Source organism: Pristiophorus japonicus, chromosome 9, assembly GCF_044704955.1.
Source record: "Pristiophorus japonicus isolate sPriJap1 chromosome 9, sPriJap1.hap1, whole genome shotgun sequence".
Lineage (NCBI taxonomy): Eukaryota > Metazoa > Chordata > Chondrichthyes > Pristiophoridae > Pristiophorus > Pristiophorus japonicus.
This window is the reverse complement of record NC_091985.1, coordinates 178,504,535-178,527,951: the sequence shown is the minus strand read 5'-3', so window position 1 is coordinate 178,527,951 and position 23,417 is coordinate 178,504,535.

Sequence of the window (23,417 nt, the reverse complement as noted above, 5' to 3'; positions counted from 1 at the left end):
TGTAGAAATGAACCCCGCCAGAGTCAGCACCTTCAGGGGAGGGCAACCAGTGAGTGTAGAACTGAACCCAGCCAGAGTCAGTACCTTCTGCTGAGGGGAACCAGTGAGCGCAGAACTAAACCCAGCCAGATTCATTACCTTCATGGGAGGAATTCCAGTGAATGTGGAACTTAACCCAGCCAGAGTCAGCACCTTCAGGGGAAGGGAACTTGTGAGTGTAGAACTGAACCCAGCCAGAGTCAGTACCTTCAGGGCAGGGGAACCAGTGAGTGTATAAATGATCCCAGCCAGTGTCAGTACCTTCAGTGGAGGGGAACATGTGAGTGTAGAACTGAACCCAGCCAGAGTCAGTACCTTCAGGGCAGGGGAACCAGTGAGTGTAGAACTGAACCCAACCAGAGTCAGCACCTTCAGGGAGGGGAACCAGTGAGTGTAGTACTGAACCCCGTCAGAATCAGTACCTTCAGGGGAGTGGAACAAGTGAGTGCAGAACTGAACCCAGACAGACTCAGCACATTCAGGGGAAGGGAACCAGTGAGTGTAGTACTGAACCCAGTTAGAGTCAGTACCTTAAGGGCAGGGGAGCAAGTGAGTGTAGAACTGAACCCAGCCAGAGTCCGTACCTTCAGGGGAGGATGAGAACCAGTGCGTGTAGAACTGAACCCAGCCAGAGTCAGCACCTTCAGGGGAGGGGAACCAGTGATGGTAGAATTGAACCCAAGCCAGAGACAGTACCTTCAGTGGAAGGGAACCAGTGAGTGCAGATCTGAACACAGCCAGAGTCATCACCTTCAAGGGAGGGGTACCAGTGAATGTAGATCTTAACCCAGCCAGATTCAGCACTTTTAGGGGAAGGGAACCAGTGATGGTAGAATTGAACCCAAGCCAGAGACAGTACCTTCAGTGGAAGGGAACCAGTGAGTGCAGATCTGAACCCAGCCAGAGTCATCACCTTCAAGGGAGGGGTACCAGTGAATGTAGATCTTAACCCAGCCAGATTCAGCACTTTTCGGGGAAGGGAACCAGTGAGTGGAGAACAGAACCCAGCCAGAGTCAGCACCTTCAGGGGAGGGGAATAAGTGAGTGTAGAACTGAACCCAGCCAGAGTCCGTACCTTCAGGGCAGGGGAACCAGTGAGTGTAGAACTGAACCCAGCCAGAGTCAGCACCTTCAGGGGAGGGGAACCAGTGAGTGTAGTGCTGAAACCAGCCAGCGTCAGTACCTTCAGGGGAGTGGAACCAGTGAGTGTACAACTGAACCCAGCCAGAGTCAGTACCTTCAGGGGAGCAGAACCAGTGAATGTAGAACTGAACCCAGCCAGAGTCAGTAGCTTCAGGGGAGGGGTACCAATGAGTGTAGAACTTAACCCAGCCAGAGTCAGCACCTTCAGCGGAGGGGAATCAATGAGTGTAGAACTGAACCCAGCCAGAGTCAACACGTTCAATGGAGTGGAATCAGTGAGTGCAGCACTGAACCAATCCAGAGTCAGCACCTTCAGGGGAGGGGAACCAGTGAGTGTAGAACTGAACCCCGCCAGAGTCAGCACCTTCAGGGGAGGGTAACCAGTGAGTGTAGAACTGAACCCAGCCAGAGTCAGTACCTTCTGGTGAGGGGAACCAGTGAGCGCAGAACTAAACCCAGCCAGATTCATTACCTTCATGGGAGGAATTCCAGTGAATGTGGAACTTAACCCAGCCAGAGTCAGCACCTTCAGGGGAAGGGAACTTGTGAGTGTAGAACTGAACCCAGCCAGAGTCAGCACCTTCAGGGTAGGGGAACCAGTGAGTGTAGAACTGAACCCAGCCAGAGTCAGTATCTTCAGGGCAGGGGAACCAGTGAGTGCATAAATGATCCCAGCCAGTGTCAGTACCTTCAGTGGAGGGGAACATGTGAGTGTAGAACTGAACCCAGCCAGAGTCAGTACATTCAGGGCAGGGGAACATGTGAGTGTAGAACTGAACCCAGTTAGAGTCAGTACCTTAAGGGCAGGGGAGCAAGTGAGTGTAGAACTGAACCCAGCCAGAGTCCGTACCTTCAGGGGAGGATGAGAACCAGTGCGTGTAGAACTGAACCCAGCCGGAGTCAGCACCTTCAGGGGAGGGGAACCAGTGAGTGTAGAATTGAACCCAAGCCAGTGACAGTACCTTCAGTGGAAGGGAACCAGTGAGTGCAGAACTGAACCCAGCCAGAGTCATCACCTTCAAGGGAGGGGTACCAGTGAATGTAGAACTTAACCCAACCAGAATCAGCACTTTTAGGAGAAGGGAACCAGTGACTGGAGAACTGAACCCAGCCAGAGTCAGCACCTTCAGAGGAGGGGAACCAGTGAGTGCAGAACTGAACCCAGCCAGAAACAGTACCTTCAGGGCAGGGGAACCAGTGAGTGTATAACTGATCCCAGCCAGAGTCAGTCCCTTCAGGGGAGGGGAATAAGTGAGTGTAGAACTGAACCCAGCCAGAGTCAGCACCTTCAGGTGAGCGGAACCAGTGAGTGTAGTACTGAACCGAGCCAGAATCAGTACCTTCAGAGGAGGGGAACAAGTGAGTGTAGAACTGAACCCAGCCAGAGTCAGTGCCTTCAGGGGAGCAGAATCAGTGAATGTAGAACTGAACCCAGCCAGAGTCAGTAACTTCATGGGAGGGTAACCAGTGAGTGTAGAACTGAACCCAGCCAGAGTCAGTACCTTCAGGGGAGGGGAACAAGTGAGTGCAGAACTGAACCCAGCCAGATTCATTTCCTTCAAGGGAGGGGTACCAGTGAATGTAGAACTTAACCCAGCCAGAGTCAGCACCTTCAGGGGAAGGGAACCAGTGAGTGTAGAACTGAACCCAGCCAGAGTCAGCACCTTCAGGGCAGGGGAATAAGTGAGTGTAGAACTGAACCCAGCCAGAGTCAGTACCTTCAGGGCAGGGGAACCAGTGAGTGTATAACTGATCCCAGCCAGAGTCAGTACCTTCAGGGCAGGGGAACCAGTGAGTGCAGCACTGAACCCAGCCAGAGTCAGCACCTTCAGGGGAGGGGAACCAGTATGTGTAGAACTGAACCCAGCCAGAGTTAGCACCTTCAGGGGAGGGTAACCAGTGAGTGTTGAACAGAACCCATCCACAGTCAGTACCTTCAGGGGAGGGGAACCAGTGAGTGCAGAACTGAACACAGCCAGATTCATTACCTTCAAGGGAGGGGTACCAGTGAATGTAGAACTTAACCCAGCCAGAGTCAGCACCTTCAGGGGAGGGGAACCAGTGAGTGTAGAATTGAACCCAAGCCAGTGACAGTACCTTCAGTGTAAGGGAACCAGTGAGTGCAGAACTGAACCCAGCCAGAGTCATCACCTTCAAGGGAGGGGTACCAGTGAATGTAGAACTTAACCCAGCCAGAATCAGCACTTTTAGGGGAAGGGAACCAGTGACTGGAGAACTGAACCCAGCCAGAGTCAGCACCTTCAGGGGAGGGGAACCAGTGAGTGCAGAACTGAACCCAGCCAGAAACAGTACCTTCAGGGCAGGGGAACCAGTGAGTGTATAACTGATCCCAGCCAGAGTCAGTACCTTCAGGGGAGGGGAATAAGTGAGTGTAGAACTGAACCCAGCCAGAGTCAGTACCTTCAGGGCAGGGGAACCAGTGAGTGCAGCACTGAACCCAGCCAGAGTCAGCACCTTCAGGGGAGGGGAACCAGTGAGTGTAGAACTGAACCCAGCCAGAGTTAGCACCTTCACGGGAGGGCAACCAGTGAGTGTTGAACAGAACCCATCCACAGTCAGTACCTTCAGGGGAGGGGAACCAGTGAGTGCAGAACTGAACATAGCCAGATTCATTACCTTCAAGGGAGGGGTACCAGTGAATGTAGAATTTAACCCAGCCAGAGTCAGCACCTTCAGGGGAAGGGAACCAGTGCATGTAGAACTGAACCCAGCCAGAGTCAGCATCTTCAGGGGAGGGGAACCAGTGAGTGTAGAACTGAACTCAGCCAGAGTCAGTAGCTTCAGGGCAGGGGCACCAGTGAGTGTATAACTGATCCCAGCCAGAGTCAGTACCTTCAAGGGAGGGGAATAAGTGAGTGTAGAACTGAACCCAGCCAGAGTCAGTACCTTCAGGGCAGGGGAACCAGTGAGTATAGAACTGAACCCATCCAGAGTCACCACCTTCAGGGCAGGGGAACCAGTGAGTGTAGAATTGAACCCAAGCCAGAGTCAGTACCTTCAGTGGAAGGGAACCAGTGAGTGTCGAACTGAACCCAGCCAGAGTCAGCACCTTCAGGGGAGGGGAACCAGTGAGTGCAGAACTGAACCCAGCCAGAGTCAGTACCTTCAGGGCAGGGGAACCAGTGAGTGTATAACTGATCCCAGCCAGAGTCAGTACCTTCAGTTGAGGGGAACCAGTGAGTGTAGTACTGAACCCAGCCACAGTCAGAACCTTCAGGGAAGGGGAACCATTGAGTGCAGAACTGAACCCAGCCAGAGTCAGAACCTTCAGGGGAGGGGACCCAGTGAGTGTAGAACTGAACCCAGTCAGGGTCAGTAACTTCAGGGGAGCAGAACCAGTGAATGTAGAACTGAACCCAGCCAGAGTCAGTAACTTCAGGGGAGGGGTACCAATGAGTGTAGAACTGAACCCAGCCAGAGTCAGCACCTTCAGTGGTTGGGAATCAATGAGTGTAGAACTGAACCCAGCCAGAGTCAACACGTTCAGTGGAGTGGAATCCATGAGTGTAGAACTGAACCCAGCCAGAGTCAGTACCTTCAGGTTAGGGGAACCAGTGAGTGTAGTACTGAACCCAGCCAGAGTCAGCACCTTCAGGGGAGGGAACCAGTGAGTGTAGTACTGAACCCAGCCAGAATCAGTACCTTCAGGGGAGTGGAACAAGTGAGTGTAGAACTGAACCCAGCCAGAGTCAGCACATTCAGTGGAGGGGAACCAGTGAGTGTAGTACTGAACCCAGTTAGAGTCAGTACCTTAAAGGCAGGGGAGCAAGTGAGTGTAGAACTGAACCCAGCCAGTGTCCGTACCTTCAGGGGAGGAAGAGAACCAGTGCATGTAGAATTGAACACAGCCAGAGTCAGCACCTTCAGGGGAGGGGAACCAGTGATGGTAGAATTGAACCCAAGCCAGAGACAGTACCTTCAGTGGAAGGGAACCAGTGAGTGCAGATCTGAACCCAGCCAGAGTCATCACCTTCAAGGGAGGGGTACCAGTGAATGTAGATCTTAACCCAGCCAGATCCAGCACTTTTAGGGGAAGGGAACCAGTGAGTGGCGAACTGAACCCAGCCAGAGTCAGCACCTTCAGGGGAGGGGAACCAGTGAGTGTAGAACTGAACCCAGCCAGAAACAGTACCTTCAGGGCAGGGGAACCAGTGAGTGTATAACTGATCCCAGCCAGAGTCAGTACCTTCAGGGGTGGGGAATAAGTGAGTGTAGAACTGAACCCAGCCAGAGTCCGTACCTTCAGGGCAGGGGAACCAGTGAGTGTAGAACTGAACCCAGCCAGAGTCAGCACCTTCAGGGGAGGGGAACCAGTGTGTGTCGTGCTGAAACCTGCCAGCGTCAGTACCTTCAGGGGAGTGGAACCAGTGAGTGTAGAACTGAACCCAGCCAGAGTCAGTACCTTCAGGGGAGGGGAACCAGTGAGTGTACAACTGAACCCAGCCAGAGTCAGTACCTTCAGGGGAGCAGAACCAGTGAATGTAGAACTGAACCCAGCCAGAGTCAGTAGCTTCAGGGGAGGGGTACCAATGAGTATAGAACTTAACCCAGCCAGAGTCAGCACCTTCAGCGGAGGGGAATCAATGAGTGTAGAACTGAAACCAGCCAGAGTCAACACGTTCAGGGGAGTGGAATCAGTGAGTGCATCACTGAACCAATCCAGAGTCAGCACCTTCAGGGGAGGGGAACCAGTGAGTGTAGAACTGAACCCCGCCAGAGTCAGCACCTTCAGGGGAGGGTAACCAGTGAGTGTAGAACTGAACCCAGCCAGAGTCAGTACCTTCTGGTGAGGGGAACCAGTGAGCGCAGAACTAAACCCAGCCAGATTCATTACCTTCATGGGAGGAATTCGAGTGAATGTGGAACTTAACCCAGCCAGAGTCAGCACCTTCAGGGGAAGGGAACTTGTGAGTGTAGAACTGAACCCAGCCAGAGTCAGCACCTTCAGGGTAGGGGAACCAGTGTGTGTAGAACTGAACCCAGCCAGAGTCAGTATCTTCAGGGCAGGGGAACCAGTGAGTGTATAAATGATCCCAGCCAGTGTCAGTACCTTCAGTGGAGGGGAACATGTGAGTGTAGAACTGAACCCAGCCAGAGTCAGTACCTTCAGGGCAGGGGAACCAGTGAGTGTAGAACTGAACCCAGCCAGAGTCAGCACCTTCAGGGAGGGGAACCAGTGAGTGTAGTACTGAAGCCCGTCAGAATCAGTACCTTCAGGGGAGTGGAACAAGTGAGTGTAGAACTGAACGCAGACAGAGTCAGCACATTCAGGGGAAGGGAACCAGTGAGTGTAGTACTGAACCCAGTTAGAGTCAGTACCTTAAGGGCAGGGGAGCAAGTGAGTGTAGAACTGAACCCAGCCAGAGTCCGTACCTTCAGGGGAGGATGAGAACCAGTGCGTGTAGAACTGAACCCAGCCAGAGTCAGCACCTTCAGGGGAGGGGAACCAGTGAGTGTAGAATTGAACCCAAGCCAGTGACAGTACCTTCAGTGGAAGGGAACCAGTGAGTGCAGAACTGAACCCAGCCAGAGTCATCACCTTCAAGGGAGGGGTACCAGTGAATGTAGAACTTAACCCAACCAGAATCAGCACTTTTAGGGGAAGGGAACCAGTGACTGGAGAACTGAACCCAGCCAGAGTCAGCACCTTCAGGGGAGGGGAACCAGTGAGTGCAGAACTGAACCCAGCCAGAAACAGTACCTTCAGGGCAGGGGAACCAGTGAGTGTATAACTGATCCCAGCCAGAGTCAGTACCTTCAGGGGAGGGGAATAAGTGAGTGTAGAACTGAACCCAGCCAGAGTCAGCACCTTCAGGGGAGCGGAACCAGTGAGTGTAGTAATGAACCGAGCCAGAGTCAGTACCTTCAGAGGAGGGGAACAAGTGAGTGTAGAACTGATCCCAGCCAGAGTCAGTACCTTCAGGTGAGGGGAACCAGTGAGTGTAGTACTGAACCCAGCCACAGTCAGAACCTTCAGGGAAGGGGAACCATTGAGTGCAGAACTGAACCCAGCCAGAGTCAGAACCTTCAGGGGAGGGGACCCAGTGAGTGTAGAACTGAACCCAGTCAGGGTCAGTAACTTCAGGGGAGCAGAACCAGTGAATGTAGAACTGAACCCAGCCAGAGTCAGTAACTTCAGGGGAGGGGTACCAATGAGTGTAGAACTGAACCCAGCCAGAGTCAGCACCTTCAGGGGAGGGGAATCAATGAGTGTAGAACTGAACCCAGCCAGAGTCAACACGTTCAGTGGAGTGGAATCAATGAGTGTAGAACTGAACCCAGCCAGAGTCAGTACCTTCAGGTTAGGGGAACCAGTGAGTGTAGTACTGAACCCAGCCAGAGTCAGCACCTTCAGGGGAGGGAACCAGTGAGTGTAGTACTGAACCCAGCCAGAATCAGTACCTTCAGGGGAGTGGAACAAGTGAGTGTAGAACTGAACCCAGCCAGAGTCAGCACATTCAGTGGAGGGGAACCAGTGAGTGTAGTACTGAACCCAGTTAGAGTCAGTACCTTAAAGGCAGGGGAGCAAGTGAGTGTAGACCTGAACCCAGCCAGTGTCCGTACCTTCAGGGGAGGAAGAGAACCAGTGCATGTAGAATTGAACACAGCCAGAGTCAGCACCTTCAGGGGAGGGGAACCAGTGATGGTAGAATTGAACCCAAGCCAGAGACAGTACCTTCAGTGGAAGGGAACCAGTGAGTGCAGATCTGAACCCAGCCAGAGTCATCACCTTCAAGGGAGGGGTACCAGTGAATGTAGATCTTAACCCAGCCAGATTCAGCACTTTTAGGGGAAGGGAACCAGTGAGTGGCGAACTGAACCCAGCCAGAGTCAGCACCTTCAGGGGAGGGGAACCAGTGAGTGTAGAACTGAACCCAGCCAGAAACAGTACCTTCAGGGCAGGGGAACCAGTGAGTGTATAACTGATCCCAGCCAGAGTCAGTACCTTCAGGGGAGGGGAACCAGTGAGTGTAGAACTGAACCCAGCCAGAGTCAGCACCTTCAGCGGAGGGGAATCAATGAGTGTAGAACTGAAACCAGCCAGAGTCAACACGTTCAGGGGAGTGGAATCAGTGAGTGCATCACTGAACCAATCCAGAGTCAGCACCTTCAGGGGAGGGGAACCAGTGAGTGTAGAACTGAACCCCGCCAGAGTCAGCACCTTCAGGGGAGGGTAACCAGTGAGTGTAGAACTGAACCCAGCCAGAGTCAGTACCTTCTGGTGAGGGGAACCAGTGAGCGCAGAACTAAACCCAGCCAGATTCATTACCTTCATGGGAGGAATTCGAGTGAATGTGGAACTTAACCCAGCCAGAGTCAGCACCTTCAGGGGAAGGGAACTTGTGAGTGTAGAACTCAACCCAGCCAGAGTCAGCACCTTCAGGGTAGGGGAACCAGTGTGTGTAGAACTGAACCCAGCCAGAGTCAGTATCTTCAGGGCAGGGGAACCAGTGAGTGTATAAATGATCCCAGCCAGTGTCAGTACCTTCAGTGGAGGGGAACATTTGAGTGTAGAACTGAACCCAGCCAGAGTCAGTACCTTCAGGGCAGGGGAACCAGTGAGTGTAGAACTGAACCCAGCCAGAGTCAGCACCTTCAGGGAGGGGAACCAGTGAGTGTAGTACTGAAGCCCGTCAGAATCAGTACATTCAGGGGAGTGGAACAAGTGAGTGTAGAACTGAACGCAGACAGAGTCAGCACATTCAGGGGAAGGGAACCAGTGAGTGTAGTACTGAACCCAGTTAGAGTCAGTACCTTAAGGGCAGGGGAGCAAGTGAGTGTAGAACTGAACCCAGCCAGAGTCCGTACCTTCAGGGGAGGATGAGAACCAGTGCGTGTAGAACTGAACCCAGCCAGAGTCAGCACCTTCAGGGGAGGGGAACCAGTGAGTGTAGAATTGAACCCAAGCCAGTGACAGTACCTTCAGTGGAAGGGAACCAGTGAGTGCAGAACTGAACCCAGCCAGAGTCATCACCTTCAAGGGAGGGGTACCAGTGAATGTAGAACTTAACCCAACCAGAATCAGCACTTTTAGGGGAAGGGAACCAGTGACTGGAGAACTGAACCCAGCCAGAGTCAGCACCTTCAGGGGAGGGGAACCAGTGAGTGCAGAACTGAACCCAGCCAGAAACAGTACCTTCAGGGCAGGGGAACCAGTGAGTGTATAACTGATCCCAGCCAGAGTCAGTACCTTCAGGGGAGGGGAATAAGTGAGTGTAGAACTGAACCCAGCCAGAGTCAGCACCTTCAGGGGAGCGGAACCAGTGAGTGTAGTAATGAACCGAGCCAGAGTCAGTACCTTCAGAGGAGGGGAACAAGTGAGTGTAGAACTGAACCCAGCCAGAGTCAGTGCCTTCAGGGGAGCAGAATCAGTGAATGTAGAACTGAACCCAGCCAGAGTCAGTAACTTCATGGGAGGGTAACCAGTGAGTGTAGAACTGAACCCAGCCAGAGTCAGTACCTTCAGGGGAGGGGAACCAGTGAGTGCAGAACTGAACCCAGCCAGATTCATTTCCTTCAAGGGAGGGGTACCAGTGAATGTAGAACTTAACCCAGCCAGAGTCAGCACCTTCAGGGGAAGGGAACCAGTGAGTGTAGAACTGAACCCAGCCAGAGTCAGCACCTTCAGGGCAGGGGAACCAGTGAGTGTATAACTGATCCCAGCCAGAGTCAGTACCTTCAGGGAAGGGGAATAAGTGAGTGTAGAACTGAACCCAGCCAGAGTCAGTACCTTCAGGGGAGGGGAAAAAGTAAGTGTGGAACTTAACCCAGCCAGTGTTAGCACCTTCAGGGGAGGGGTAGCAGTGAGTGCAGAACTGAACCCAGCCAGATTCATGACCTTCAAGGGAGGTGTACCAGTGAATGTTGAACTTAACCCAGCCAGAGTTAGCACCTTCAGGGGAAGGGAACCAGTGAGTGTTGAACTGAACCCAGCCAGAGTCAGCACCTTCAGGGGAGGGGAACCAGTGAGTGTAGAACTGAACCCAGCCAGAGTCAGTACCTTCAGGGCAGGGGAACCAGTGAGTGTATAACTGATCCCAGCCAGAGTCAGTACCTTCAGGGCAGGGGAACCAGTGAGTGCAGCACTGAACCCAGCCAGAGTCAGCACCTTCAGGGGAGGGGAACCAATGAGTGTAGAACTGAACCCAGCCAGAGTTAGCACCTTCAGGAGAGGGTACCAGTGAGTGTTGAACTGAACCCATCCACAGTCAGTACCTTCAGCGGAGGGGAACATGTGAGTGTAGAACTGAACCCAGCCAGAGTCAGTACCTTCAGGGCAGGGGAACCAGTGAGTGTAGAACTGAACCCAGCCAGAGTCAGCACCTTCAGGGAGGGGAACCAGTGAGTGTAGTACTGAAGCCCGTCAGAATCAGTACCTTCAGGGGAGTGGAACAAGTGAGTGTAGAACTGAACGCAGACAGAGTCAGCACATTCAGGGGAAGGGAACCAGTGAGTGTAGTACTGAACCCAGTTAGAGTCAGTACCTTAAGGGCAGGGGAGCAAGTGAGTGTAGAACTGAACCCAGCCAGAGTCCGTACCTTCAGGGGAGGATGAGAACCAGTGCGTGTAGAACTGAACCCAGCCAGAGTCAGCACCTTCAGGGGAGGGGAACCAGTGAGTGTAGAATTGAACCCAAGCCAGTGACAGTACCTTCAGTGGAAGGGAACCAGTGAGTGCAGAACTGAACCCAGCCAGAGTCATCACCTTCAAGGGAGGGGTACCAGTGAATGTAGAACTTAACCCAACCAGAATCAGCACTTTTAGGGGAAGGGAACCAGTGACTGGAGAACTGAACCCAACCAGAGTCAGCACCTTCAGGGGAGGGGAACCAGTGAGTGCAGAACTGAACCCAGCCAGAAACAGTACCTTCAGGGCAGGGGAACCAGTGAGTGTAGTACTGATCCCAGCCAGAGTCAGTACCTTCAGGGGAGGGGAATAAGTGAGTGTAGAACTGAACCCAGCCAGAGTCAGCACCTTCAGGTGAGGGGAACCAGTGAGTGTAGTACTGAACCCAGCCACAGTCAGAACCTTCAGGGAAGGGGAACCATTGAGTGCAGAACTGAACCCAGCCAGAGTCAGAAACTTCAGGGGAGGGGACCCAGTGAGTGTAGAACTGAACCCAGTCAGGGTCAGTAACTTCAGGGGAGCAGAACCAGTGAATGTAGAACTGAACCCAGCCAGAGTCAGTAACTTCAGGGGAGGGGTACCAATGAGTGTAGAACTGAACCCAGCCAGAGTCAGCACCTTCAGGGGAGGGGAATCAATGAGTGTAGAACTGAACCCAGCCAGAGTCAACACGTTCAGTGGAGTGGAATCAATGAGTGTAGAACTGAACCCAGCCAGAGTCAGTACCTTCAGGTTAGGGGAACCAGTGAGTGTAGTACTGAACCCAGCCAGAGTCAGCACCTTCAGGGGAGGGAACCAGTGAGTGTAGTACTGAACCCAGCCAGAATCAGTACCTTCAGGGGAGTGGAACAAGTGAGTGTAGAACTGAACCCAGCCAGAGTCAGCACATTCAGTGGAGGGGAACCAGTGAGTGTAGTACTGAACCCAGTTAGAGTCAGTACCTTAAAGGCAGGGGAGCAAGTGAGTGTAGAACTGAACCCAGCCAGTGTCCGTACCTTCAGGGGAGGAAGAGAACCAGTGCATGTAGAATTGAACACAGCCAGAGTCAGCACCTTCAGGGGAGGGGAACCAGTGATGGTAGAATTGAACCCAAGCCAGAGACAGTACCTTCAGTGGAAGGGAACCAGTGAGTGCAGATCTGAACCCAGCCAGAGTCATCACCTTCAAGGGAGGGGTACCAGTGAATGTAGATCTTAACCCAGCCAGATTCAGCACTTTTAGGGGAAGGGAACCAGTGAGTGGCGAACTGAACCCAGCCAGAGTCAGCACCTTCAGGGGAGGGGAACCAGTGAGTGTAGAACTGAACCCAGCCAGAAACAGTACCTTCAGGGCAGGGGAACCAGTGAGTGTATAACTGATCCCAGCCAGAGTCAGTACCTTCAGGGGAGGGGAATAAGTGAGTGTAGAACTAAACCCAGCCAGAGTCCGTACCTTCAGGGCAGGGGAACCAGTGAGTGTAGAACTGAACCCAGCCAGAGTCAGCACCTTCAGGGGAGTGGAACCAGTGAGTGTAGAACTGAACCCAGCCAGAGTCAGTACCTTCAGGGGAGGGGAACCAGTGAGTGTACAACTGAACCCAGCCAGAGTCAGTACCTTCAGGGGAGCAGAACCAGTGAATGTAGAACTGAACCCAGCCAGAGTCAGTAGCTTCAGGGGAGGGGTACCAATGAGTATAGAACTTAACCCAGCCAGAGTCAGCACCTTCAGCGGAGGGGAATCAATGAGTGTAGAACTGAAACCAGCCAGAGTCAACACGTTCAGGGGAGTGGAATCAGTGAGTGCATCACTGAACCAATCCAGAGTCAGCACCTTCAGGGGAGGGGAACCAGTGAGTGTAGAACTGAACCCCGCCAGAGTCAGCACCTTCAGGGGAGGGTAACCAGTGAGTGTAGAACTGAACCCAGCCAGAGTCAGTACCTTCTGGTGAGGGGAACCAGTGAGCGCAGAACTAAACCCAGCCAGATTCATTACCTTCATGGGAGGAATTCGAGTGAATGTGGAACTTAACCCAGCCAGAGTCAGCACCTTCAGGGGAAGGGAACTTGTGAGTGTAGAACTGAACCCAGCCAGAGTCAGCACCTTCAGGGTAGGGGAACCAGTGTGTGTAGAACTGAACCCAGCCAGAGTCAGTATCTTCAGGGCAGGGGAACCAGTGAGTGTATAAATGATCCCAGCCAGTGTCAGTACCTTCAGTGGAGGGGAACATGTGAGTGTAGAACTGAACCCAGCCAGAGTCAGTACCTTCAGGGCAGGGGAACCATGAGTGTAGAACTGAACCCAGCCAGAGTCAGCACGTTCAGGGAGGGGAACCAGTGAGTGTAGTACTGAAGCCCGTCAGAATCAGTACCTTCAGGGGAGTGGAACAAGTGAGTGTAGAACTGAACGCAGACAGAGTCAGCACATTCAGGGGAAGGGAACCAGTGAGTGTAGTACTGAACCCAGTTAGAGTCAGTACCTTAAGGGCAGGGGAGCAAGTGAGTGTAGAACTGAACCCAGCCAGAGTCCGTACCTTCAGGGAAGGATGAGAACCAGTGCGTGTAGAACTGAACCCAGCCAGAGTCAGCACCTTCAGGGGAGGGGAACCAGTGAGTGTAGAATTGAACCCAAGCCAGTGACAGTACCTTCAGTGGAAGGTACCCAGTGAGTGCAGAACTGAACCCAGCCAGAGTCATCACCTTCAAGGGAGGGGTACCAGTGAATGTAGAACTTAACCCAACCAGAATCAGCACTTTTAGGGGAAGGGAACCAGTGACTGGAGAACTGAACCCAGCCAGAGTCAGCACCTTCAGGGGAGGGGAACCAGTGAGTGCAGAACTGAACCCAGCCAGAAACAGTACCTTCAGGGCAGGGGAACCAGTGAGTGTATAACTGATCCCAGCCAGAGTCAGTACCTTCAGGGGAGGGGAATAAGTGAGTGTAGAACTGAACCCAGCCAGAGTCAGCACCTTCAGGGGAGCGGAACCAGTGAGTGTAGTAATGAACCGAGCCAGAGTCAGTACCTTCAGAGGAGGGGAACAAGTGAGTGTAGAACTGAACCCAGCCAGAGTCAGTGCCTTCAGGGGAGCAGAATCAGTAATGTAGAACTGAACCCAGCCAGAGTCAGTAACTTCATGGGAGGGTAACCAGTGAGTGTAGAACTGAACCCAGCCAGAGTCAGTACCTTCAGGGGAGGGGAACCAGTGAGTGCAGAACTGAACCCAGCCAGATTCATTTCCTTCAAGGGAGGGGTACCAGTGAATGTAGAACTTAACCCAGCCAGAGTCAGCACCTTCAGGGGAAGGGAACCAGTGAGTGTAGAACTGAACCCAGCCAGAGTCAGCACCTTCAGGGCAGGGGAACCAGTGAGTGTATAACTGATCCCAGCCAGAGTCAGTACCTTCAGGGAAGGGGAATAAGTGAGTGTAGAACTGAACCCAGCCAGAGTCAGTACCTTCAGGGGAGGGGAAAAAGTAAGTGTGGAACTTAACCCAGCCAGAGTTAGCACCTTCAGGGGAGGGGTAGCAGTGAGTGCAGAACTGAACCCAGCCAGATTCATGACCTTCAAGGGAGGTGTACCAGTGAATGTTGAACTTAACCCAGCCAGAGTTAGCACCTTCAGGGGAAGGGAACCAGTGAGTGTTGAACTGAACCCAGCCAGAGTCAGCACCTTCAGGGGAGGGGAACCAGTGAGTGTAGAACTGAACCCAGCCAGAGTCAGTACCTTCAGGGCAGGGGAACCAGTGAGTGTATAACTGATCCCAGCCAGAGTCAGTCCCTTCAGGGCAGGGGAACCAGTGAGTGCAGCACTGAACCCAGCCAGAGTCAGCACCTTCAGGGGAGGGGAACCAATGAGTGTAGAACTGAACCCAGCCAGAGTTAGCACCTTCAGGGGAGGGTACCAGTGAGTGTTGAACTGAACCCATCCACAGTCAGTACCTTCAGCGGAGGGGAACCAGTGAGTGCAGAACTGAACACAGCCAGATTCATTACCTTCAAGGGAGGGGTACCAGTGAATGTAGAACTTAACCCAGCCAGAGTCAGCACCTTCAGGGGAGGGGAACCAGTGAGTGTAGAATTGAACCCAAGCCAGTGACAGTACCTTCAGTGGAAGGGAACCAGTGAGTGCAGAACTGAACCAAGCCAGAGTCATCACCTTCAAGGGAGGGGTACCAGTGAATGTAGAACTTAACCCAACCAGAATCAGCACTTTTAGGGGAAGGGAACCAGTGACTGGAGAACTGAATCCAGCCAGAGTCAGCACCTTCAGGGGAGGGGAACCAGTGAGTGCAGAACTGAACCCAGCCAGAAACAGTACCTTCAGGGCAGGGGAACCAGTGAGTGTATAACTGATCCCAGCCAGAGTCAGTACCTTCAGGGGAGGGGAATAAGTGAGTGTAGAACTGAACCCAGCCAGAGTCAGTACCTTCAGGGCAGGGGAACCAGTGAGTGCAGCATTGAACCCAGCCAGAGTCAGCACCTTCAGGGGAGGGGAACCAGTGAGTGTAGAACTGAACCCAGCCAGAGTTAGCACCTTCAGGGGAGGGTAACCAGTGAGTGTTGAACTGAACCCATCCACAGTCAGTACCTTCAGGGGAGGGGAACCAGTGAGTGCAGAACTGAACACAGCCAGATTCATTTCCTTCAAGGGAGGGGTACCAGTGAATGTAGAACTTAACCCAGCCAGAGTCAGCACCTTCAGGGGAAGGGAACCAGTGAATGTAGAACTGAACCCAGCCTGAGTCAGCATCTTCAGGGGAGGGGAACCAGTGAGTGTAGAACTGAACTCAGCCAGAGTCAGTAGCTTCAGGGCAGGGGAACCAGTGAGTGTATAACTGATCCCAGCCAGAGTCAGTACCTTCAGGGGAGGGGAATAAGTGAGTGTAGAACTGAACCCAGCCAGAGTCAGTACCTTCAGGGCAGGGGAACCAGTGAGTGTAGAACTGAACCCATTCAGAGTCAGCACCTTCAGGGGAGGGGAACCAGTGAGTGTAGAATTGAACCCAAGCCAGAGTCAGTACCTTCAGTGGAAGGGAACCAGTGAGTGTAGAACTGAACCCAGCCAGAGTCAGCACCTTCAGGGGAGGGGAACCAGTGAGTGCAGAACTGAACCCAGCCAGAGTCAGTACCTTCAGGGCAGGGGAACCAGTGAGTGTATAACTGATCCCAGCCAGAGTCAGTACCTTCAGGGGAGGGGAATAAGTGTGTGTAGAACTGAACACAGCCAGAGTCAGTACCTTCAGGGCAGGGGAACCAGTGAGTATATAACTGATCCCAGCCAGAGTAAGTACCTTCAGTAGAGGGGAACAAGTGGGTGTAGAACTGAACCCAGCCAGAGTCAGTACCTTCAGGGCAGGGGAACCACTGAGTGTAGAACTGAACGCAGCCAGAGTCAGCACCTTCAGGGGAGGGAACAAGTGAGTGTAGAACTGAACCCAGCCAGAGTCAGCACATTCAGGGGAGGGGAACCAGTGAGTGTAGTACTGAACCCAGTTAAAGTCAGTACATTAAGGGCAGGGGAGCAAGTGAGTGTAGAACTGAACCCAAGCCAGAGACAGTACCTTCAGTGGAAGGGAACCAGTGAGTGTAGAACTGGACCCAGCCAGAGTCAGCACCTTCAGGGGAGGGTAACCAGTGAGTGTATAACTGATCCCAGCCAGAGTCAGTACCTTCAGGGGAGGGGAATAAGTGTGTGCAGAACTGAACCCAGCCAGAGTCAGCACCTTCAGTGCAGGGGAACCAGTGAGTGTAGAACTGAACCCAGCCAGAGTCAGCACCTTCAGGTGAGGGGAAGCAGTGTGTGTAGTGCAGAACCCAGCCAGCGTCAGTACCTTCAGGGGAGGGGAACCAGTGAGTGTAGAACTGAACCCAGCCAGAGTCTGTACCTTCAGGGGAGGGGAACCAGTGAGTGTACAACTGAACCCAGCCAAAGTTAGTACCTTCAGGGGAGCAGAACCAGTGAATGTAGAACTGAACCCAGCCAGAGTCAGTAGCTTCAGGGGAGGGGTACCAATGAGTGTAGAACTGAACCCAGCCAGAGTCAGCACCTTCAGGGGAGGGGAATCAATGAGTGTAGAACTGAACCCAGCCAGAGTCAACACATTCAGGGGAGTGGAATCTGTGAGTGCAGCACTGAACCAAGCCAGAGTCAGCACCTTCAGGTGAGGGGAACCAGTGAGCGCAAAACTAAACCCAGCCAGATTCATTACCTTCATGGGAGGAATTCCAGTGAATGTGGAACTTAACCCAGCCAGAGTCAGCACCTTCAGGGGAAGGGAACATGTGAGTGTAGAACTGAACCCAGCCAGAGTCAGCACCTTCAGGGCAGGTGAACCAGTGAGTGTATAAATGATCCCAGCCAGTGTCAGTACCTTCAGTGGAGGGGAACATGTGAGTGTAGAACTGAACTCAGCCAGAGTCAGTAGCTTCAGGGCAGGGGAACCAGTGAGTGTATAACTGATCCCAGCCAGAGTCAGTACCTTCAGGGGAGGGGAATAAGTGAGTGTAGAACTGAACCCAGCCAGAGTCAGTACCTTCAGGGCAGGGGAACCAGTGAGTGTAGAACTGAACCCATTCAGAGTCAGCACCTTCAGGGGAGGGGAACCAGTGAGTGTAGAATTGAACCCAAGCCAGAGTCAGTACCTTCAGTGGAAGGGAACCAGTGAGTGTAGAACTGAACCCAGCCAGAGTCAGCACCTTCAGGGGAGGGGAACCAGTGAGTGCAGAACTGAACCCAGCCAGAGTCAGTACCTTCAGGGCAGGGGAACCAGTGAGTGTATAACTGATCCCAGCCAGAGTCAGTACCTTCAGGGGAGGGGAATAAGTGTGTGTAGAACTGAACACAGCCAGAGTCAGTACCTTCAGGGCAGGGGAACCAGTGAGTATATAACTGATCCCAGCCAGAGTAAGTACCTTCAGTAGAGGGGAACAAGTGGGTGTAGAACTGAACCCAGCCAGAGTCAGTACCTTCAGGGCAGGGGAACCACTGAGTGTAGAACTGAACGCAGCATGAGTCAGCACCTCCAGGGGAGGGAACAAGTGAGTGTAGAACTGAACCCAGCCAGAGTCAGCACATTCAGGGGAGGGGAACCAGTGAGTGTAGTACTGAACCCAGTTAAAGTCAGTACATTAAGGGCAGGGGAGCAAGTGAGTGTAGAACTGAACCCAAGCCAGAGACAGTACCTTCAGTGGAAGGGAACCAGTGAGTGTAGAACTGGACCCAGCCAGAGTCAGCACCTTCAGGGGAGGGTAACCAGTGAGTGTATAACTGATCCCAGCCAGAGTCAGTACCTTCAGGGGAGGGGAATAAGTGTGTGCAGAACTGAACCCAGCCAGAGTCAGCACCTTCAGTGCAGGGGAACCAGTGAGTGTAGAACTGAACCCAGCCAGAGTCAGCACCTTCAGGTGAGGGGAAGCAGTGTGTGTAGTGCAGAACCCAGCCAGCGTCAGTACCTTCAGGGGAGGGGAACCAGTGAGTGTAGAACTGAACCCAGCCAGAGTCTGTACCTTCAGGGGAGGGGAACCAGTGAGTGTACAACTGAACCCAGCCAAAGTTAGTACCTTCAGGGGAGCAGAACCAGTGAATGTAGAACTGAACCCAGCCAGAGTCAGTAGCTTCAGGGGAGGGGTACCAATGAGTGTAGAACTGAACCCAGCCAGAGTCAGCACCTTCAGGGGAGGGGAATCAATGAGTGTAGAACTGAACCCAGCCAGAGTCAACACATTCAGGGGAGTGGAATCTGTGAGTGCAGCACTGAACCAAGCCAGAGTCAGCACCTTCAGGTGAGGGGAACCAGTGAGCGCAAAACTAAACCCAGCCAGATTCATTACCTTCATGGGAGGAATTCCAGTGAATGTGGAACTTAACCCAGCCAGAGTCAGCACCTTCAGGGGAAGGGAACTTGTGAGTGTAGAACTGAACCCAGCCAGAGTCAGCACCTTCACGGCAGGGGAACCAGTGAGTGTAGAACTGAACCCAGCCAGAGTCAGTACCTTCAGGGCAGGGGAACCAGTGAGTGTATAAATGATCCCAGCCAGTGTCAGTACCTTCAGTGGAGGGGAACATGTGAGTGTAGAACTGAACCCAGCCAGAGTCAGTACCTTCAGGGCAGGGGAACCAGTGAGTGTAGAACTTAACCCAGCCAGATTCAGCACTTTTAGGCGAAGGGAACCAGTGACTGGAGAACTGAACCCAGCCAGAGTCAGCACCTTCAGGGGAGGGGAACCAGTGAGTGTCGAACTGAACCCAGCCAGAAACAGTACCTTCATGGCAGGGGAACCAGTGAGTGTATAACTGATCCCAGCTAGATTCAGTACCTTCAGGGGAGGGGAATAAGTGAGTGTAGAACTGAACCCAGCCAGAGTCAGTGCCGTCAGGGGAGCAGAATCAGTGAATGTAGAACTGAACCCAGCCAGAGTCAGTAACTTCAGGGGTGGGTAACCAGTGAGTGTAGAACTGAACCCAGCCAGAGTCAGTACCTTCAGGGGAGGGGAACCAGTGAGTGCAGAACTGAACCCAGCCAGATTCATTTCCTTCAAGGGAGGGGTACCAGTGAATGTAGAACTTAACCCAGCCAGAGTCAGCACCTTCAGGGGAAGGGAACCAGTGAGTGTAGAACTGAACCCAGCCAGAGTCAGCACCTTCAGGGGAGGGGAACCAGTGAGTGTAGAACTGAACCCAGCCAGAGTCAGTACCTTCAGGGCAGGGGATCCAGTGAGTGTATAACTGATCCCAGCCAGAGTCAGTACCTTCAGGGAAGGGGAATAAGTGAGTGTAGAACTGAACCCAGCCAGAGTAGGTACCTTCAGGGGAGGGGAAAAAGTAAGTGATGAACTTAACCCAGCCAGAGTTAGCACCCTCAGGGGAGGGGAACCAGTGAGTGTTGAACTGAACCCATCCACAGTCAGTACCTTCAGGGGAGGGGAACCAGTGAGTGCAGAAGTGAACACAGCCAGATTCATTACCTTCAAGGGAGGGGTACCAGTGAATGTAGAACTTAATCCAGCCAGAGTCAGCACCTTCAGGGGAAGGGAATCAGTGAATGTAGAACTGAACCCAGCCTGAGTCAGCACCTTCAGGGGAGGGGAACCAGTGAGTGTAGAACTGAACTCAGCCAGAGTCAGTAGCTTCAGGGCAGGGGAACCAGTGAGTGTAAAACTGATCCGAGCCAGAGTCAGTACCTTCAGGGGAGGGGAAAAAGTGAGTGTAGAACTGAACCCAGCCAGAGTCAGTACCTTCAGGGCAGGGGAACCAGTGAGTGTAGAACTGAACCCAGCCAGAGTCAGCACCTTCAGGGGAGGGGAACCAGTGAGTGTAGAACTGAACCCAGCCAGAGTTAGCACCTTCAAGGGAGGGTAACCAGTGAGTGTTGAACTGAACCCATCCACAGTCAGTACCTTCAGGGGAGGGGAACCAGTGAGTGCAGAACTGAACACAGCCAGATTCATTACCTTCAAGGGAGGAGTACCAGTGAATGTAGAACTTAACCCAGCCAGAGTCAGCACCTTCAGGGGAAGGGAACCAGTGAATGTAGAACTGAACCCAGCCTGAGTCAGCATCTTCAGGGGAGGGGAACCAGTGAGTGTAGAACTGAACTCAGCCAGAGTCAGTAGCTTCAGGGCAGGGGAACCAGTGAGTGTATAACTGATCCCAGCCAGAGTCAGTACCTTCAGGGGAGGGGAATAAGTGAGTGTAGAACTGAACCCAGCCAGAGTCAGTACCTTCAGGGCAGGGGAACCAGTGAGTGTAGAACTGAACCCATTCAGAGTCAGCACCTTCAGGGGAGGGGAACCAGTGAGTGTAGAATTGAACCCAAGCCAGAGTCAGTACCTTCAGGGGAGTGGAACAAGTGAGTGTAGAACTGAACCCAGCCACAGTCAGCACATTCAGGGGAGCAGAACCAGTGAATGTAGAACTGAACCCAGTCAGAGTCAGAACCTTCAGGGCAGGGGAACCAGTGAGTGTATAACTGATCCCAGCCAGAGTCAGTACCTTCAGGGGATCGGAATAAGTGAGTGTAGAACTGAACCCAGCCAGAGTCAGTACCGTCAGGGCAGGGGAACCAGTGAGTGTATAAATGATCCCAGCCAGTGTCAGTACCTTCAGTGGAGGGGAACATGTGAGTGTAGAATTGAACCCAAGCCAGAGTCAGTACCTTCAGTGGAAGGGAACCAGTGAGTGTAGAACTGAACCCAGCCAGAGTCAGCAACTTCAGGGGAGGGGAACCAGTGAGTGTAGAACTGAACCCAGCCAGAGTCAGAACCTTCAGGGCAGGGGAACCAGTGAGTGTATAACTGATCCCAGCCAGAGTCAGTACCTTCAGGGGATCGGAATAAGTGAGTGTAGAACTGAACCCAGCCAGAGTCAGTACCTTCAGGGCAGGGGAACCAGTGAGTGTATAAATGATCCCAGCCAGTGTCAGTACATTCAGTGGAGGGGAACATGTGAGTGTAGAACTGAACCCAGCCAGAGTCAGTACCTTCAGGGCAGGGGAACCAGTGAGTGTAGAACTGAACCCAGCCAGAGTCAGCACCTTCAGGGAGGGGAACCAGTGAGTGTAGTACTGAACCCAGCCAGAATCAGTACCTTCAGGGGAGTGGAACAAGTGAGTGTAGAACTGAACCCAGCCAGAGTCAGCACATTCAGGGGAGGGGAACCAGTGAGTGTAGTACTGAACCCAGCCAGAGTCGGTACCTTCAGGGGAGGATGAGAACCAGTGCGTGTAGAACTGAACCCAGCCAGAGTAAGCACCTTCAGGGGAGGGGAACCAGTGAGTGTAGAATTGAACCCACGCCAGTGACAGTACCTTCAGTGGAAGGGAACCAGTGAGTGCAGAACTGAACCTTGCCAGAGTCATCACCTTCAAGGGAGGGGTACCAGTGAATGTAGAACTTAACCCAGCCAGAATCAGCACTTTTAGGGGAAGGGAACCAGTGACTGGAGAACTGAACCCAGCCAGGGTCAGCACCTTCAGGGGAGGGGAACCAGTGAGTGTAGAACTGAACCCAGCCAGAAACAGTACCTTCAGGGCAGGGGAACCAGTGAGTGTATAACTGATCCCAGCTAGAGTCAGTACCTTCAGGGGAGGGGAATAAGTGAGTGTAGAACTGAACCCAGCCAGAGTCAGTGCCTTCAGGGGAGCAGAATCAGTGAATGTAGAACTGACCCCAGCCAGAGTCAGTAACTTCAGGGGAGGGTAACCAGTGAGTATAGAACTGAACCCAGCCAGAGTCAGTACCTTCAGGGGAGGGGAACCAGTGAGTGCAGAACTGAACCCAGCCAGATTCATTTCCTTCAAGGGAGGGGCACCAGTGAATGTAGAACTGAACCCAGCCAGAGTCAGCACCTTCAGGGGAAGGGAACCAGTGAGTGTAGAACTGAACCCAGCCAGAGTCAGCACCTTCAGGGGAGGGGAACCAGTGAGTGTAGAACTGAACCCAGCCAGAGTCAGTACCTTCAGGGCAGGAGATCCAGTGAGTGTATAACTGATCCCAGCCAGAGTCAGTACCTTCAGGGAAGGGTAATAAGTGAGTGTAGAACTGAACCCAGCCAGAGTAGGTACCTTCAGGGGAGGGGAAAAAGTAAGTGTGGAACTTAACCCAGCCAGAGTCAGCACCTTCAGGGGAGGGGTAGCAGTGAGTGCAGAACTGAACCCAGCCAGATTCATGACCTTCAAGGGAGGTGTACCAGTGAATGTTGAACTTAACCCAGCCAGAGTCAGCACCTTCAGGGGAGGGGAACCAGTGTGTGTAGTGCTGAACCCAGCCAGCGTCAGTACCTTCAGGGGAGGGGAACCAGTCAGTGTAGAACTGAACCCAGCCAGAGTCAGTACCTTCAGGGGAGGGGAACCAGTGAGTGTACAACTGAACCCAGCCAGAGTCAGTACCTTCAGGGGAGTCGAATCAGTGAGTGCAGCACTGAACCAAGCCAGAGTCAGTACCTTCAGGGGAGGGGAACCAGTGAGTGTAGAACTGAACCCCGCCAGAGTCAGCACCTTCAGTGGAGGGTAACCAGTGAATGTAGAACTGAACCCAGCCAGGGTCAGTACCTTCAGGTGAGGGGAACCAGTGAGCGCAGAACTAAACCCAGCCAGATTCATTACCTTCATGGGAGGAATTCCAGTGAATGTGGAACTTAACCCAGCCAGAGTCAGCACCTTCAGGGGAAGGGAACTTGTGAGTGTAGAACTGAACCCAGCCAGAGTCAGCACCTTCAGTGTAGGGGAACCAGTGAGTGTAGAACTGAACCCAGCCAGAGTCAGTACCTTCAGGGCAGGGGAACCAGTGAGTGTAGAACTGAACCCAGCCAGAGTCAGCACCTTCAGGGAGGGGAACCAGTGAGTGTAGTACTGAACCCAGCCAGAATCAGTACCTTCAGGGGAGTGGAACAAGTGAGTGTAGAACTGAACGCAGCCAGAGTCAGCACATTCAGGGGAGGGGAACCAGTGAGTGTAGTACTGATCCCAGTTAGAGTCAGTACCTGAAGGGCAGGGGAGCAAGTGAGTGTAGAACTGTACCCAGCCAGAGTCCGTACCTTCAGGGGAGGATGAGAACCAGTGCGTGTAGAACTGAACCCAGCCAGAGTCATCACCTTCAAGGGAGGGGTACCAGTG